This window comes from Dama dama, chromosome 19, assembly GCF_033118175.1.
Source record: "Dama dama isolate Ldn47 chromosome 19, ASM3311817v1, whole genome shotgun sequence".
In the NCBI taxonomy this organism is placed as follows: Eukaryota; Metazoa; Chordata; class Mammalia; order Artiodactyla; family Cervidae; genus Dama; species Dama dama.
This window is the reverse complement of record NC_083699.1, coordinates 31,051,820-31,069,894: the sequence shown is the minus strand read 5'-3', so window position 1 is coordinate 31,069,894 and position 18,075 is coordinate 31,051,820. Positions and strand designations below refer to the sequence as shown.

Below are 18,075 nucleotides of genomic sequence, written 5' to 3'. Positions count from 1 at the left end.
ACCTGGTTAAGTATCTCTTCTCCATATGTCTGTCTCATCTACCTCCTTAGAGAAAAGAAATCCATTCATTAATAAACTGATTACCCACCATTTCCTGGTGCAAAGAGCCCACTAGAGCATTAACCAAGAGCAAAGTAAAACAAAACTAAACAAAACAAAAATCCAGCCTGGAAATTTTATCCCTGAACCATTGATCAAAGCAGATACATTCTGTGCTTTAATAGGTTTTGTTTTATCCTGAAGGTTCTTCTTCCAAGAAAGGCTTCGTGAAGAAATGCACAGATAAGCAATTTTAAACAAATAGAACAGTAAAACATAAGGTTTCCTTAGGCAGAAGCATATTTTTAGGAAAATCTTTTCTGAATACATGATATTCAGTTTGGATCCTTATGAATTATATTCAACACAATTTACAATTAAGATGCATGAAAGAATTTAACTTAAATAACCCCTGAATATAAAGCAATATAATATAGTGTTTAAAACCATGGACTCTAAAGTCAGGCAACTTGGATTCAAAGACCATATTTGTCACTATTTGTGTAGTCTTGGGCAAAAGAATTAACCTGTCAAAGCCCTTGTTTCCTCCCGTGTAAAATGAAAATAATTATTCCTCTACTTCAGAAGTTTGGAGAAATAAAAAACATTTGTAAAATTTTAAGCTCAGTTCCTATATTGTGATAAGCAATCAGAAAATAATGACCATTATTATACAGGTCTGTGATATATAGGCAATATCTAGGGTAACAGTAAGATATGAATATCATAGTTATATAGGCATTAGGTGTTGCTATGAGTTTGGGTTTAGTTCTTCAGGTATTATGCATAAATCAAAAAGAACAAAGAGATGAGCATAAATTACTTAGGACAGGAAAGTGAGGAGCTAACAACTCATGAGGAAGATTACTGGGTAACTGCAGAAATAAAAGGAAAATCGAAAGTTTAGGAAAGAGGGGACATGTTAGGGTTTTCCAGAGACATAGAATAAGTGTGCCAGTTGCCCAGTCATGTCCAACTCTTTGCAATCCCATGGACTGTAGTCTCTGTTATGGAGTTCTCCAGGCAAGAATACTGGAGTGGGTTGCCATTCCCTTCCAGGGGATCTTCCCGACCCAAGGATCAAACTTGGGTCTTATGCATTGCAGGCAGATTCTTCACTGTCTGAGTCACCAGGAAAGCCATATACATATATATATATACATACACATACATAAATATACACACTCACACAAGCATATGCATAGGAAAATAAGGAGGAAATACTCATGACAATCATAGTTCTCATTTCCATACCTGGTCACGTAGTCTGCTGCTGCTGCTGCCAAGCCACCTCAGTCATGTCGGACTCTGTGTGACCCTATAGACGGCAGCCCATCAGGCTCCCCCGTCTCTGGGATTCTCCAGGCAAGAACACTGGAGTGGGTTGCCATTTCCTTCTCCAATGCACATAGTCTAGCTGGTGTTCATAACATCGACTACCCATTCTATATTCCCTTTGCCTTCAGCAAACACTTCAACTAACATGCTTCTTCACCTGATAGGGTGATTCTAATCTTCAGTCCTGAAGGGTCTGCGTCATTTGCAGTCCTGCCCTTGGGTTGCTGTAGTTTCCATTCACTTTAATTACAGGGCACTTTAATACTAGGAGATGTCCTAAGAGATCTTTTGTATTGATTCCATGTGCACTCTTCCCTATCTCCATGATGGAGTAACAGTAATTTCTTTATAGTATTCAGGAATAATCACACCAGCCAACACCATGACTCTTATTTGCCTGTTGGCTTATAAGCATAAGGGACTCAAAATGGCCAGTTGAGTTCAGTTCATTTGCTCAGTTGTGTCCGACTCTTTGCGACTTCATGGACTGCAGCACGCCAGGCTTCCTTGTCCATTACCAACTCCTGGAGCTTATTCAAACTCATGTCCATTGAGTTGGTGATGCCATTCAACCATCTCACCCTCTGTTGTCCCCTTCTCCTCCTGCCCTCAATCTTTCCCAGCATCAGGTTCTTTTCAAATGAGTCAGTTCTTTGCAACAGGTGGCCAAAATATTAGAGTTTCAGCTTCAGGATCAGTCTTCCAATGAATATTCAGGATTGATTTCCTTTAGGATGGACTAGTTGGATCTCCTTGCTGTCCAAGGGACTCTCAAGAGTCTTCTCCAACATCACAGTTCAAAAGCATTGATTCTTCAGCACTCAGCTTTCTTTATAGTTCAACTCTCACATCCATACATGACTACTGGAAAAACCATAGCTTTGACTGGATGGACCTTTGTTGGCAGAGTAATGTCTCTGCTTTTTAATATGCTGTCTAGGTTGGTCATAACTTTTCCTCCAAGGAGCAAGCATCTTTTAATTTCATGGCTGCAGTCACCATCTGCAGTGATTTTGGAGCCCCCCAAAATAATCAGTTTTCATTCCAGTCCCAAAGAAAGGCAATGCCAAAGAACACTCAAACTACTGCATAATTGCACTCATTTCACATGCTAGCAAAGTAATGCTCAAAATTCTCCAAGCCAGGTTTCAACAATACATGAACTGTGATCTTCCACATTCTCAAGCTGGATTTAGAAAAGGCAGAGGAACCAGAGATCAAATTGCCAACATCCATTGGATCATTGAAAAAGCAAGAGAGTTCCAGAAAAACATCTATTTCTGCTTTATTTACTATGCCAAAGCCTTTGACTGTGTGGAACACAACAAACTGTGGAAGATTCTTCAAGAGATGGGCATACCAGACCACCTGACCTGCCTCCTGAGAAATCTATATGCAGGTCAAGAAGAAACAGAACTGGATATGGAACAACAGATTGGTTCTATATTGGGAAAGGAGAGCTTCAAGGCTGTATATTGTCACCCTGCATATTTAGCTTATATGCAGAGTACATCATGAGAAACGCTGGGCTGGATGAAGCACAAGCTGGAATCAAGATTGCCGGGAGAAATATCAATAACGTCAGATATGCAGATGACACCACCCTAATGGCAGAAAGTGAAGAAGAACTAAAGAGCCTCTTGATGAAAGTGAAAGAGGAGAGTGAAAAAGTTGGCTTAGAACTCAACATTCAGAATACTAAGATCATGGCATCTGGTCCCATAGTTCATGGCAAAGAGATGGGGAAACAATGGAGACAGTGACAGACTATTTTTGGGGGGCTCCAAAATGGCCAGGGAGCAGTCTTAACTTTCAGTTCAATGGATCATTGTTGTGTCTCCTGGTGGAAGCATTCCTCTCCCTGGAACTAAGCCAGCAGAGCATAAAGTTACAGGAACAGGAAGCAAAAATGTTGCTGGTGGGTCACTAGGGGTATTAGTGAATGGTCTTCTCTCATTTCTATTCTTTGATTTTTGGACCTCTGCATCCTGGCCATTGGAGGTATAATACCATATATTGGATGCTGATTCAAAGCATATACAGCCTTCTAGAGAACTTTGCCTCAGCCTTGCAAAGAATTGCTACTTAACTGGCACTGTAATAAGTCCATTTCACCATTCTCTTAAACCAGCTGCTTCAGGGAGGTGAAGATCATAGTAAGATAAAATGGTGAATTCCATAGGCCCATTGCACACTTCTTTTCTGTGAAGTAAGTTTGTTGGTCAGAAGCAATGCTTTGTGAAATATAGGAACATGAGAAATATAGGACATCAGAAGAAGTCCAGTAGTCTAGTAAGGTGAGAAAAAAAATGTGTTCATTGATTTAGGTGGTTATGTATGTTAGATGTGCCTGCTCAGTTGCTCAGTCATGTCTGACTCTTTCAAACTTCAGGGACTGCAGCCCACCAGGCTCCTCTCTCCATGGAATTTCCCAGGCAAGAATAGTGGAGTGGGTTGCCATTTCGTCCTCCAGGGGATCTTCCTGACCCAGGGATTGAACCCATGTCTCCTGCATTGAAGGCAAATTCTTTACTAGTTCGCCACCTGGTGTGTTAGGACAACTTACAAATGTGGATAGAAACAACTTTCCAAGTGTGAATGACAAGTGAATCTGCGTCACTTAGGAAGGAAGAATGTGCCAGCTGATGGAAATATTTTTTGTTGTTAACTCTCAGTTGGTTTTGTTTTTCAGGTAGAAAAAAAAATGCATATGCTGAATGGCAAAGGGCCAGCACTGGTAAGCAAGTGGTTTAAAATATAAACAGGAAAGTGAGTCATAATCCTTTGAGGGGAACTGAAGGACTGGGATACAGAGTTCAGGTTCTTTTGCATGTTTGTTTATTGTTCTTCTAGGAGTATAGCATTTACCTCATGCCAGGGCTTGGAGACAGGGCAAGCCAGACATATGTGGTTCTTATTTTCTTAAAGCTTTCACATTGCAGTTGTGGACTTTATTCTGCATCCAATAAGAAGTCACTGAAAGATTTTAAGCAGAGAAATTATATGATTTATTGCACACATTACTTCAGCAGCGGTTCATTAATATACAAAGAATAGAGCAGCATGCTAAAATACACTATAGGGAGGCAATCAGAAACTCATAAAAGTGGTTCTGGGTGGAGCTCATTGTCTAGTAGGGCAAGAACCTGGGTTCTTTGTACTAGATCTTTCCTCTGCTTGAGACTTCCTCTCACCCACTATTTGCAAGGCTAAAATCCTTCTTGTGATTCACTTAGTAGCTTAAATTTCACTCTCTCAGAGATGTCTTTCCTTATTCCTCAGTCTCCTATCTCCCAAATTTTAGCTCTTTATATAGAATTTATCTAGCTTTATATTTTTATAAAGATAATTTTAAAACATCTGTTCTTATTTTACTATCTCTCTCACTCTCTGTTGGAATCTAAGTTCTATGAGAGCAGGGCTATTGTGTGAATTTCACCATTGTGTTCGTGTATCTGGCATTGTGCACACATGCATGTTTAGTCATGTCTGACTCTGTGTGACCCCATGAACTTGAGCGTGCCAGGCTCCTCTGTCCATGGAATTTTCTAGGCAAGAATACTGTAATGGGTTGCCACTTCTTTCTCCAGAAGATCTTCTCAACCCAGGGGGTGAAGCTGAACCTGCTGTGTCTCCTGCATTGGCAGGCAGATTCTTTTTTTATATATTTATTTTTAATTGAAGGGTGATGGCCTTATAATATTGGTTTGATTTCTGCCATACATCAGCATGAATTAGCCATGGGTGTACACATGTCCCCTCCCTCTTTAATCTCCCTCCTACCTCCCACTCTTACCCACCCCTCTAGGTTGTTACAGAGCCCTAGTTTGAATTCCCTGAGTCATACGGCAAATTTCCACTGGCTATCTATTTTACACTTGGTAGTGTATATGCTTCCATGATACTTTCTCCATTCATCTCACCCTCTCCTTCCTCCCTCCCACCTTTGTCCATAAGTCTGTTGCCTATGTCTGCATCTTCATTGCTGTTCTACAAATAGGTTCATCAGTACCATCTTTCTAGATTCCATATATATATATACATTAATATATGATATTTGTTTTTCTCTTTCTGACTCATCTCACTCTATATAATAGGCTCTAGATTCATCCACCTCATTAGAACTGACTCAAATGCCTTCCTTTTTTTTTTTCCAAATGCCTGACTTTTTAAGGCTGACTAGTATTCCATTGTTTATCTGTACCATGGATTCTTTATCCACTCATCTGTTGATGGACACCTAGGTTGCTTCCATGTCCTAGCTATTGTAAATAGTGCTGCAATGAACCTTGGAGTACATGTGTCTTTTGCAGTTCTGGTTTCCTCAGGGTATTTGCCTAAAAGTGGTATTGTTGGCTCATATGGTGGTTTTATTCTTAGGTAGGCAGATTCTTTACCACTGTGCCACCTGGGAAGCCCCCAACATATCAAGTAGGTAAAAAATGGATATAATGGAAAAATATGCAAAAGAATGATATAATGTAGCTACTGAAACAGAGAAATGCAACAAATGCTATGACAACACAGAATAAGAAAATCTACAAAGACTGCATATTATTTGTGTATCAATAGACAAGGATCTTTGGGGACATTCTATCTTAAGGAAACTAGGACTATAAACAATAACTTTCCATGCTGCTAGTAAATAATAGAGGTAAAATTTAAACTCAAGGCGAAGTGGATCCAGATTCAACACTGTTGTTACTCCTCCCTACCGCTTTTCCTTCCTTGGATACTGTACTTTTTAACAGCATTCTATAGAGAAAGGGAACATATTTCTTTAATTATTAGCATGGAAGGCAATGTAAAGTGATCAGGCTGTGAAATGAGACAGACTTGTGTTTGAAGCCTGACTCAACTGCATACCAGCTGTGTGACCTGAAGCAACTTATTTAATCTCACTGCGCCTTTCATTTCTTCAGAGCCATTTAAGAATTGATGAAATAGTACATATCAAATATTTAGCACAGACATGGAGCCATAGGAAACTATTCACAAATGCTGGTTATGTTTATTATAATCCAATAGTCTCGTTAACATGGGTACCATTGTTATGACTCACAAAACCAAGAAAGAAAAGTTCCACCTCTGAGGAAAAAAACTAGGATAAATGTATCATTGTTATACAACTTTAACTTGAAGGCAGCAGAATCCGAAAACTGCTTGGCTGAGATCTTGAAGACCTGATTTGCATTATGTCAAAACATATGTCACTTGCAACAAGGATGCCAGTGATTAAGTATGACTGAGATGCTCAGACTAAGATTACAGGAATGGAAAGGAGAGAAAAAACACCATGAACCAGAGCAGGGGCTCTCCAGGCTGGGTGCATCAGGAGCAGAGGCATGGAAGAGGTGAAATATCAATAGAAGTTTTGTTTAGAGTGTGGTAAGTGGGGTGGTTTGGCTAGAGTGGAGGGACTACGCTGGAGAGGTGATGCTGAAGATTCAGAACTCAGACCAGATCCAGAGCGGAGGATGCAGGGGTGAGAACACTCTGCTGTCAGAAACTGAATATATCTATAATCACTTTACCTGCTTTGAAGGGTTTTCTCTCACTGAAAGGAGTAGTACTCTGTAATCAAAAATTAAATCTATTTTTTCTTAGTTCTGTTTAAATATACTTTGTAAAGACACCATTTAAAACATATTAACCTCCTCATCAAGACTGTTCTGTTACCAAAAGAGTACTGTTGTTTCTCACCCATGACTGCTTTAATGATCTCTTTTTATCATCTAAACCCTATGGATATTTATCCTAGAACCATTGGAAGACTTTCAATTTGTTGTATTTTTACCTAAGCATCTTGCCTTCTAGACATGTGTGTCAGGAGACGCACATAACTATTTTTAGTGCAGTATTGTTTGTAGCCACAAATATTAGGAAATAACCTGTATGTCCATTAGTTAAGATAAATTGTGGTATAATTAGTATTCAATAATAAAATAAAACTAAACTTAAGTGATTTAAAACACAATATTGTGTTTAATAAAAGCAAAGTGCCAAGTAATATCTAAAGTATGATAGCATTTGGGTAAAATTTAAAATTCACATAAAGCAATAATATATACTATTAAAGGACACACGAATATATTCAACAAAAGCTCCAAAACATAGATTGTTGTCATTTAGCTGCTAAGTCGTGTATGACTCTTTGTGACTTCATTAGGAAGATATAAATTCATGGCAATGGTTGACTTTGGGGAAGAAATGTGGGAACTGGGATTGGAGAAGAGATCAAAAAAGGTTTTGATGTTAACTTAAAAAGCTTTGTTATTTTACAAAATAGATTAAGCAAAAAAATGAGAAAATATAAACTTTTGTTAATTCAGTGAGGGTTTAAATATAGGCTGTTATATTCCTCTCTGTAGTTTTCTGCATTTTCTCCACCTTATCAAGTACAAAAGTTAGAGATAAAAATGATCATTAACCACCTTCACTCATTCCATGGTGGTCAAAAAGGTACAAACTTCCAGTTATAAGTAAGTTCTGAGTATGTAATATACAGCATGATGGCTGTAGTTCATGATACTGCATTGTATATTTGTAAGTTATTAAGAAAATAGAACTTAAATGTTGTCATCATAAGAAAATTAATTGTAACTATTGTAACTGGTAAATGAATGTTAACTACTGTGGTAATGCATAACCACAATATTCAAGATCTATTATGCACCTGCAAGCAAGTTTTGCTAGCTAAGGTAGTCTGGTTTAGAAAATATGCATATTGTGATAATAATTTTGTAATATACACATATATGAAATCATTATGTTGTACACATAAAACTAATACAATGTTATATGCCAATTATATCTCAATAAAAAATATATATGATCATGAGTAAATAGATTAGAATGCTGAATCTCACACTTTCTACCTTTCAAGACCACTTTTGTTATTATTAATCCCTCATCAATGGAGTTTATACTCTGAAAGATTTTGTTCAACAAGTTACATTTATTTAATATAATTCATTTCCTCACTTTTCTTTTAAAAAGTGTGAATGCCAGTAAGAGCTTATCACCAGTCTGAGATAAACGTTCATAGAGATACCTGACATAGTGACTGTCACTTTACCCAGATTTATATTTGCATTGAATATTATGAAGTTGATAAATATTGAGAAGTTGATGAAGGGGCTGGTAGGGGAGCCTGGCTGACAGCCCAACTCCTCATCTCCAGACAGCACTGCCGCTCTCTGCTCCTCATTAACTAGCAGATGACTCTCGTAAATGGATTGCAAGCTTTGTTTTTTCACAAATTCCTCTATACTCAAGGTTAATGTTCTTATCCTGACTATGCTGTGTAATGAAGTTTAGAGTTTATTAGGTATTATGTGAAAGTTAATGCAGATAGCTATAATCAAGGATTCATTTAGTTATGATATAGAGCATATCAGTGGGCTTTCCAGGTGGCTCCAGTGGTAAAGAATCCACCAGCCAAGCAGGAGACACAGGTTCGATCCCTGGGTCAGGAAGATCCCCTGGAGACAGAGATGGCTCACACTTCAATATTCTTGCCTGGGAAATCCCCTGGACAGAGGCGCTTGGCAGGCTATGGTCCATGGGGTCACAAAAGAACTGGACATGACTTAGCAACTAAACAATGACAACAATAGCATACCAGTAGATATTACATACAATAATACATCCATGGTGAGGAATGGTAAAATTGTTGAGATCATCTTGGGAATGGTGAAGGAATGATATAACTCCAGCCAAAAGAAAGAAACTTGATATTTTAGTTAGCCCATTATAGGCAGTCTTGTTTTGGGCAAGTACATAAGTACTAACTTTTGAAATATTTAAAGTAATTTGAAGATTTCCATTAATATCTTTGTGAGCCTCTAAGTAGTGAGAGACTTCAAGTGGGGAACAACTGCTCTCAGAGGGATGTATTAATAATTAATGCTTTTTTTAATCAATGCGTGATAACCTTTTCATCTCTACAAAAGTTCAATTACTTCACAAATATGACTATTTTTAAATTTTGTCCAAATTTAGGAGTTCAATAGAAAAGCAATAAATCACAAAATACAAATTTTGACTTGAGAAAATTAAATATGGGCATATGAAGATGAAAGAGAAAGAGAGACAGGTGTCTGGGGGTTGAACATTCATTAGAATGATAAAGTATGAATTGGGGGTTAATATTGAAATTACCATAATAAAACTATAAAATAAGACCAAGGAAACTGAGGCCATAATTTCCCACAGAAATTCTAAAGTGAATTAAGGAAACCATTATTAATTTATATTTGCAAGTCATCCTAACTTATTCATCATTCCCAACTCTGGTACATGCTTGGCAGTGTATGAGGTGCCTGCCAATAATGCTGGCTGAGAGGAGGGAATATTCATGCTAGAGGTGAAGTACTGGGCCACATTTCAGAGGTAATTTGAGGTCACCAGTCCCAGGACAAACATTCCCCACTCTAGAAAGACTGCTTAAGGCACTGGATAGGGAAGTGGGGGAAGGGGTCCCCTAGCCTCTAAACTCTATCAGGGCCCCTGCAACAGTCATTACTTCAGTTAGATTTCTTTCTGTGTGGCTCCAGACAACTCTGCCTGCTAATGACAACTCATTTAGCAGAATGACAGTTGTTTGATGCTCACAGGGAAGGAAGCAGGCATTGCCTGATGTGTACCATTTCTTCTAACAGCCTTGATTCAAGAGAATCTTTACCAAAAGGAGCACGAGAATTGAATGTGAGCTATTAATGAGGGGAAAACTCTAGCTATCAAATAATAGTGGAAAAAACTGTGAGGGAGAAGAAAACTCTGAGAAATGATAGAATGCTTTACAGGGGTCTACTTGGCCAGTTGATTGCTACAAATCCATGGGGTGCTCACACAGTAGAGGTCTGGGCCACAGGGACAGCAACATAAATTCTTCTTTTCGATTATTCAAGAATTCACCGAACCAGTTGTCAGAGGGAATCTGGCTCTTTTGGACTGTCCATCTGTGTGCAAGCACACTCTTAGCACACAACAGCATTTGGATGATTTAAAATTTTAGATAGCAGTGAGTCTGGATTCTGAATAGCTTTATGTAAACTTTAATCAAAAATGAAAACACAGATTCTGTAATACCATTTTGGCTACCACATTTGATTGATTTTCTTTGATGAGATTTTGGAGACTAGGTTTGATTTACTATGTTTTTGTTTTTTTTTTAAACCCATCAAGATAGGACTTCAGATAAAAGGATAGCAATTATTGACATTTCTGTTGCCTTGCTTGGCTCATTAAAGTGGTTTCATCTGTAGAGAGAACCTAGTTTGGGTTTAGCTGCTTGAGAGATAAGCATTACAAGGCTTTTACAAAATGTTAAAAGAAAAATTGTTATTCATGTTTTATATTTCAGGGAAGAACGATATATTCAGGAATTTACATTTTGGTGAAAAATGTTGCTTCTTTTTCAAAGCTCGGATCTCCTTCTGTAAAAATGCACAGTTGGCTACATGAGCATAAACAAATGTGAAACCATGTACTGAGAGATGCTACATTAAGAAAATGAAATAAATTCAATAGGCAGTAAGAAAATATCATTCTCTGTCACTCTCAGAAGGAAAGGATAATATGTTTCCTTGCGCCTGAGTTCTCTTGGCATAAAAAGGCCTAGACTATATCTTTGTGGCTGTTCATTGCGTCTCTTGCTCTGAATCTTCATTCATAAACCTGAGAAAGTTAAGTATTTTTACTGCCTTATGCTGCCTCATTTTTATTTAATCTAGGACAAGGTATTTTTTTTTAGATGTTTAAAACCAGTCATTTGATGTGGTTTCATACTAACATCTTCCTTTTTGGAAACCTCCAAAGAAATCTTTCTGCTCTCAGTGTCCTGGTGGGAGACTTTTGCTAGATCCATTCCTTTTCTGAGAATGAGACTTCAAGGGAACAGAGTTGGTAGAGGGCCCCTTACAGAATTCCTTAAAGAAAGATAGCTCTCCCTTGATCTACTGGCAGGAAGTAATCTGACTCCTTTTTCAAGGTGAAGCCTATTTATCCTAAGATCTCTGATTTATATCGTTCTTAGAAGACCGCAGGGAGTTCTACCACATCCTTCTGCACTCCAATTACAAGGGTATATGGTGACGATAGGTACATAAAGATAACATTGCCCGTTTCCTGCAGCCACAGCATCTCCCCACTTAATCTTTTTAAAATGAAAATTGTATACACATAAGGTGTACATCATGATGGTTTGATTTACATATACATAATGAAATGATTGGACTGCCCTGGTGGTTCAGCACTAAATAATCTGCCTGCAGTACAGGAGACATGGGTTTGATCCCTGGGTTGAGAAGATCACCTGGAGGAGGGCATGGCAACCCACTCCAGTATTCTTGCCTGGAGAATCCCATGCACAGAGGAGCCTGGTGGACTGCAGTCCTTAGGATTGCAGAGTCAGTCCTGAAGCACCTAAGCACCCAATGAAATGATTGCTAATTAATATCTCATTCCTCATATAGTTATTTGTTTTTGTGTGTTGTGAGGGAAGAGCAAATTCCCAGTAGACTTGGTCTGGAAGAGTCTTATTTCTCTATCAAGTTAATGCTTACTCGATGTTTAGGTTATAATTTGAGTATAATTTTTGAGGAAAGCTTTCACCAATCTCCAAATCAGGCTACTTTTTTTTTTAATATATGTGTTATACTCTCATAAAATCACATTTTCCTTTTTCTACAAAAAAGTTCAGTGTTTATCTATATATTTATTTGTGTTATTTAACTTTGAGCTCAACTGATTAGGGATTGTTTCTGTTTTCACTGCTTGTTATGTCAGGTACTTTGCATGGTTCCTGGTACTTAAGTGGCATAATATATAGTAAAATGTTGTTGAATGAATATATAAATGAATTGGCAAGAGACTTGGTAAACAAATATTTCCAGCAAGTATCAGTACTTTTAAATGTATTCACAGAAAATAAAATAACTTTACCTTTCATATCTTATAGCTAGAAGCATTGATTTTGTCTGCAAGAGAAGACTCTTTGGCACTTTATTATATATTTAAAAGGAAGGTGTAAGCTGGAGAACACTTCTCCAAACAATTATAATAAGGCTATCCTTTAGTTTAAAAAATATTTTACAAAAGAGATTCAGACTTGCATTGGTTGACTCCTCCTGTTTGTTACATGAGTGCTTAACTAGCTCTTCAATTTATGTTGGGTGGGTAAACACTGGCAGGGAGAAGTTTGCATAATAGAAGGCACTTTACACCCAGCCAGCTGTGTCAAGATTCAATTCTACTTAATTTTTGTCAGTACACATCAAGCATGTGCAGTGGAGGGGAAGGGGTACCTGCAGAGGAACACAGGACCATGTCTTGAAGCATATAAAGTGATTTAGCTCTTACAGGAGCAATTACTAGGGTGAGAAACAAAAGTTATTCCTGCCATTAACCTAGAATCCTTTTTAAGGAAGGTGGCATTTGTTTTCTTTGCCGAATTCATTTTCTAACACATTATGATGCAGCCACACTGAATTCCTTGCATGCATGCATGCTAAGTCACTTCAGTCGCGTCTGACTCTTTGCGACGCTATGAACTGTAGCCCACCAGGCTCCTCTGTCCATGGGATTCACTAGGCGAAAATGCTGGAGTGGGTTGCCATGCCCTCCTCCAGGGGATCTTCTGGACCCAGGATTGAATCTATGTTTCCTGTGTCTCCTGCATTGTAGGCAGATTCTTTACCTGCTGAGTCATCAGGGAAGCGCTTTATTCCTTGATGTTGTTTTTATTGTTTTAGTCGCTAAGTTGTGTCCGACTCTTTGTGATCCCATGGACTGTAGCCCACCAGCCTCCTCTGTCCATGGGATTTCCCAGGCAAGAATACTGGAGTGGGTTGCCATTTCCTTCTCCAGGGGATCTTCCCAACCCAGGGATCAAACCCACGTCTCTTGTATTGACAGGTTGGTTCTTTACCACTGGGCCACCGGGGAAGCCCACTTGTTTGTTTACTCTATCCCTAAACCAAGGTTTATTGTAGACTTACAGAAGTCAAGACCTAAAGTTCTTGTCAATATATAACAGCAACATACCAAGAAAGTCCAGAACACCTGAGTTGGTGCACTAAGTCACCCATCTGCACCAGCAGAAAAGATCAGTGCCTGGAGTCTTTTCTCTTTTGCCTCTTTATTGAAAATCCTGAGAAAGTTAATAAGGAAAAATATATAGGCAGGCAAGATACTGCTACAAGTAAACAGAATTTCTAGACTCACTAAATTGTTTTAAATGGGCTTTAACCACAAGAGAAAAACTAGAAGTCAACAGCCCCAGTTTTTTTTTTTAAGGGCAGAGAGTTAGTACCTTAAATTTTGAGCTTAGGAATAGAACTGCAACAAATATCTGGGGGTCTAGTCATAAGAAAAGGCTTCATGCTTAAGTATTTCAAATCGTGATGGTATTGAGTCAAACTGTGTCTGATTTGTTTATATGTAATTTTATTGGACTTCACAAGACTGTCCAGAATGTTTAATATTCTTAACTTTAAAAGGACAAAAATATCTGTGCTTATCTGTTTATATGTCTGAAATCACCCTAGTGGCTCAGATGGGTAAGAGTCTGCTTGCAATGCAGGAGGCATGGGTTCAATCCCTGGGTCCTGCAGGAGGGCATGGCAACCCACACCAGTATTCTTGCCTGGAGGATCCCCATGGACAGAGGAGCCTGGTGAGCTACAGTCCATGGGGTCGTGAAGGGTCAGACATGACTGAGCGACTAAGCACAGCACAGCACATTCATACACAAGCTTATTCACTGGAGGAACTACAAGGCTATGTTTTGCACCACAAGATCTGTTCCTATTTAATGTAGACTTAAAATCTCATACTGCCTTAATGCAGTCCTGCATAGACCAGCTGTGTGTATGACATGCATTGTAGGTACCCAGCATGGTCAGTCATTCCCATCATAATCACTGTAACCATGGTAGGTAGCCACTGTTCCTCCTCTTGTGGATACTGGACATCTTTCTCCATGTCCAGTCCTGATGGAAACTAGAACTGAAAGACTGGCCCAGGCACCCGTGCTGCTTCTTGGAGATATTGTCTTCATGCTCAGATTTGGCAATTCCGTGGACATGTGTTAGAGGCTGTGGTTTCTGTCTAATGGTTCCAAATGGAAAGTTCCAAAGGCCAAATCTTTGCCAGCCAAGTCTCTGGAATGCTAGGTTGCAATGCAAATTTCCTCTAACATTCTTTGTCTTTTGATACTGCTGTCCCCTCTCTAGGTGCCAGATATCTAAATATTCTGAATTTTGAGTGTTTAGATCAGTAACAATATCTGCCCATTTTGTACAGCGAATAGGAGGATTTTTGTGCTTGATTCTCCAATTAAGATCCAATATTCTGCTTCCTGTGGTGTGAGGGGACCCCTGCTAAATGCTTTATTCACCTTAACAGGGGTTGTTTCAAAGCCAATTGGACAAAAATAATGATCTTGGCAAGGATAAATATAAGCTAATGATTCATCTTTCAATCCGTGAGTTAACTTCGACGAGGCCCCGGAAGCAGTTTCTCCAGCTGTTTCATTCTTCCCATGAGGCTTATATAGAACATATACGCATCCTTTCACATGGAAGTGGTCATTAATTTGTCGAAACCACCTCATAAGCATCGAATTTCCAGTGAAGGGGCTGAACCTGATATCCTCAAATGGAGGATGAAAGCCCAAAATATGTAAAGCTTCTTCTTGGGTGATGGCTGGAAGATTTCCAGCTCCCATTGTGCTGTATAATTCTTGTGTTGTGTATCCTTTCATAGCTCAGTGCCATTATCCTGTTGACAGATTCAGTCCTTCCCAAACTCCCTTTTACGCTACTCCTCACTTTTTCTTCTTCTCCTTTCCACTATCTCTAGCTCCTCGTTCTCCTCCAGTCTGTCAACAATCAGAAGATTCCAATTTTATCCCTTGACCTTCTGTTCTAAAACTTCACTTTGTAGAAGCTGTTGTCCTCTATTTTTGTTTTAAATCTTCATCTATAATCAGTTGCTCCTAAATCCTAATCTTTTGCCAAATCTCTCTGTCAAGCTCCGGCCCTTTAGTTCAAACATCCTACAAGAAAGCTTCTCTGGAAGTGTCTTCAAAACTGAAAAATTCAGTGTGGCTTTAAACAAACTTCTCAGTTTGTCCTTAAAAAGGCTCCATTTCTCCATATCACCAGTCCTCCTATAAATACGATGCTTGGAGTTAATGACAAAGCTCGATGCACTTTCAGATAGGTCTCCCCCTGATTTTACTGTCTTCTTCTGTCATTACCCTACATGTGTGAATTTAACACCCCCAGCTTATCTTCTGTCTCTCATATCTCCCATTTTTCCCAGGCCATAGCTTACCTTTCTCTAACTTCTTTTTTCATTGAGTAACTATACTATCTAATTGGGTCTTTCTAAGGTTATCTGAAAGGCTATTCACAAATCCATTTACTAAATCATAACAACACCGTCAGTGCCACCTCCTACAACTTAACAATATTTTAACCACCTTTTAAAAACTGATGTACACCAGCCCAGGTTGGATGCATGAGACAAGTGCTCAGGGCTGGTGCACTGGGAAGACCCAGAGGGATCCGGTGGGGAGGGAGGCGGGAGGGGGGATCGGGATGGGGAACACATGTAAATCCATGGCTGATTCATGTCAATGTATGGCAAAACCCACTACAATATTGTAAAGTAATTAGCCTCCAACTAATAAAAATAAGTGAAAAAAAAAAAAAAAGCACTGATGTATAGTCGATTCACAGTATTATGCTAGTTTCAGGTGTACATCATAGTGATTTAAAACTTTATAGACTCCCTTCATAGTTCTAAAATACTGGCTATATTTCTTGTGCTGCACAGTGTATCTTTGTAGCTTATTTTTTTTATGCATGGTAGTTAGTGTACCTTATAAGAAAGTTAATGACGTTTGTAACACACCACCCAAAATAAACACAAACACAGCAAGTATACAGGCCATTAGATAATAAATAGACAGATGAAAATGATTAGGCACAAATTCATAGGCATCTGTTGGTGATGGACATAGTTGCCCTGGTACTCAGATCTATGGGAATTTATAGATAAAGGGTCTGTGAAAGAAACTTTTTGTATTGTTGTTGTTTAGTCACTAAGTCATGTCTGACCCTTTGTGACCCCATGGACTGTAACCCTCCAGGCTTCTCTGTCAGTGGGATTTTCCAGGCAAGGATACTGGAGTAGGTTGCCATTTCCTTGTCCAGGATATGTTCCAGACCTGGGGATCAAGTTCATATCTCAGCATTGGCAGGCAGATTCTTTACCGCTGAGCCACCTGCGGAGCCCAAAAGAAGCTTTGCTACTGTGTTATTCTCTAGTGGTACTGCAAGGCTTAGCATTTTGCTTGCTATTATTTTATGACTTTTATTCTCACTAATACCTCTATATGGGTAAGAAATTATGATGTCTACCAATTTGTCTAGCATCTCTAGCTTTGCAGTAAGACAAAATAAAAAACTGAAACAAAATAACTATAACTCTGACTAATTTTTCTTTTAAACAATGTGACTAATGTTAAAGGTAGTAAGTCAAGATCCTGTCATTTGTTGATTGGAAACATGTACTTGTTAGTTTTGTCTAGCTGTTTTAAAATGTAAACCCTTTGGGGAGAATTCAAGTTGCACACTGGTCTTTTTTTAATGAACAATAAATAGTCTCCCTCGATCTAAATAATCTTAAAATGATTTTTTCATTAAATTTAAAAACTTTAATAATGACATTGCATCATCAAAAAAGTTTGGTAAGTACTGCAAAGGAAAAAAGTTGCATAATCCCACTAACCCAGTCCATTTGTTAAAAAGTTTTCTGTAATTCCTTCTAGTCTTTTTTTTCACATTTATGATGTCTTTGAATGCTTGTCATCATAGTGTATATACTAGTTTTGAAAATTTACTGTATCATAACTATTTCCTTTGCATGTGCTACACAATTTCCATACTTCTCTGATTTTTTAAAAACAGGATCTAACAAGTGAGTCAGATAAAATTTAAGGACTCAGGCCAAAGGCTTTCCTCCTTCACTGGTAATAGGCCAGCTGCCCATTAACTCTTCCCAGTGTCTACTGACTGTAGCCCACACTAGTGCATGCTGTTTTTCTCAGATAATTAATTTACAGGGAATAATTAAAACTCATTGCCGTGAGATTAAAAAATTAGAATTGCGTCTATATGAGAGATTCTCCCTTGCTTAATGCCAACTGAAAAAAAAAAAGGATTATATTTCTATCTGTGAAATAAATTCTCAGACATCTAAACATGCTCATGCTGAGAAGGAAACAGTCAGCCATTTCAGTGTTTAGAGATGCAAGAAATTTGAGCTTTTTCCTTTGGCATCTCTGTCATATTCAGCTGTCATTTTGGGCTCTCAGAACTGTCCCATTACTTATAAATCCTTTTGATCTATGTTCATCAATTACTGCATCAGAAGTCCTAACTCTCAATTAGCTGGGAATTTAAATAGAAGAAAATAGATTTGGGTTGATTACAAACTCGGTGTCCCTTATTTTGTGTAATGGCCTAACTGTTAATCTCTCCTTATATTTAAATCCGTTCTTTTCTTTGCTCTATTTGTTTGTATACTTCATTAATACTCTGTACCATCTGTGTATTCCCAACTATATTTTGGTTCTTTATTTAGGGACTTTTATCAGAGAAACAGGTTTTTTTTATTATTATT

The 18,075-nt window shown here is 38.4% G+C and overlaps 1 pseudogene; it reads right to left on the bottom strand.

Annotated features, from left to right (window-relative positions):
• Positions 1-14,281: 14,281 nt before the first annotated feature.
• Positions 14,282-15,115, bottom strand: LOC133073900 (basic immunoglobulin-like variable motif-containing protein; annotated as a pseudogene).
• Positions 15,116-18,075: the final 2,960 nt, after the last annotated feature.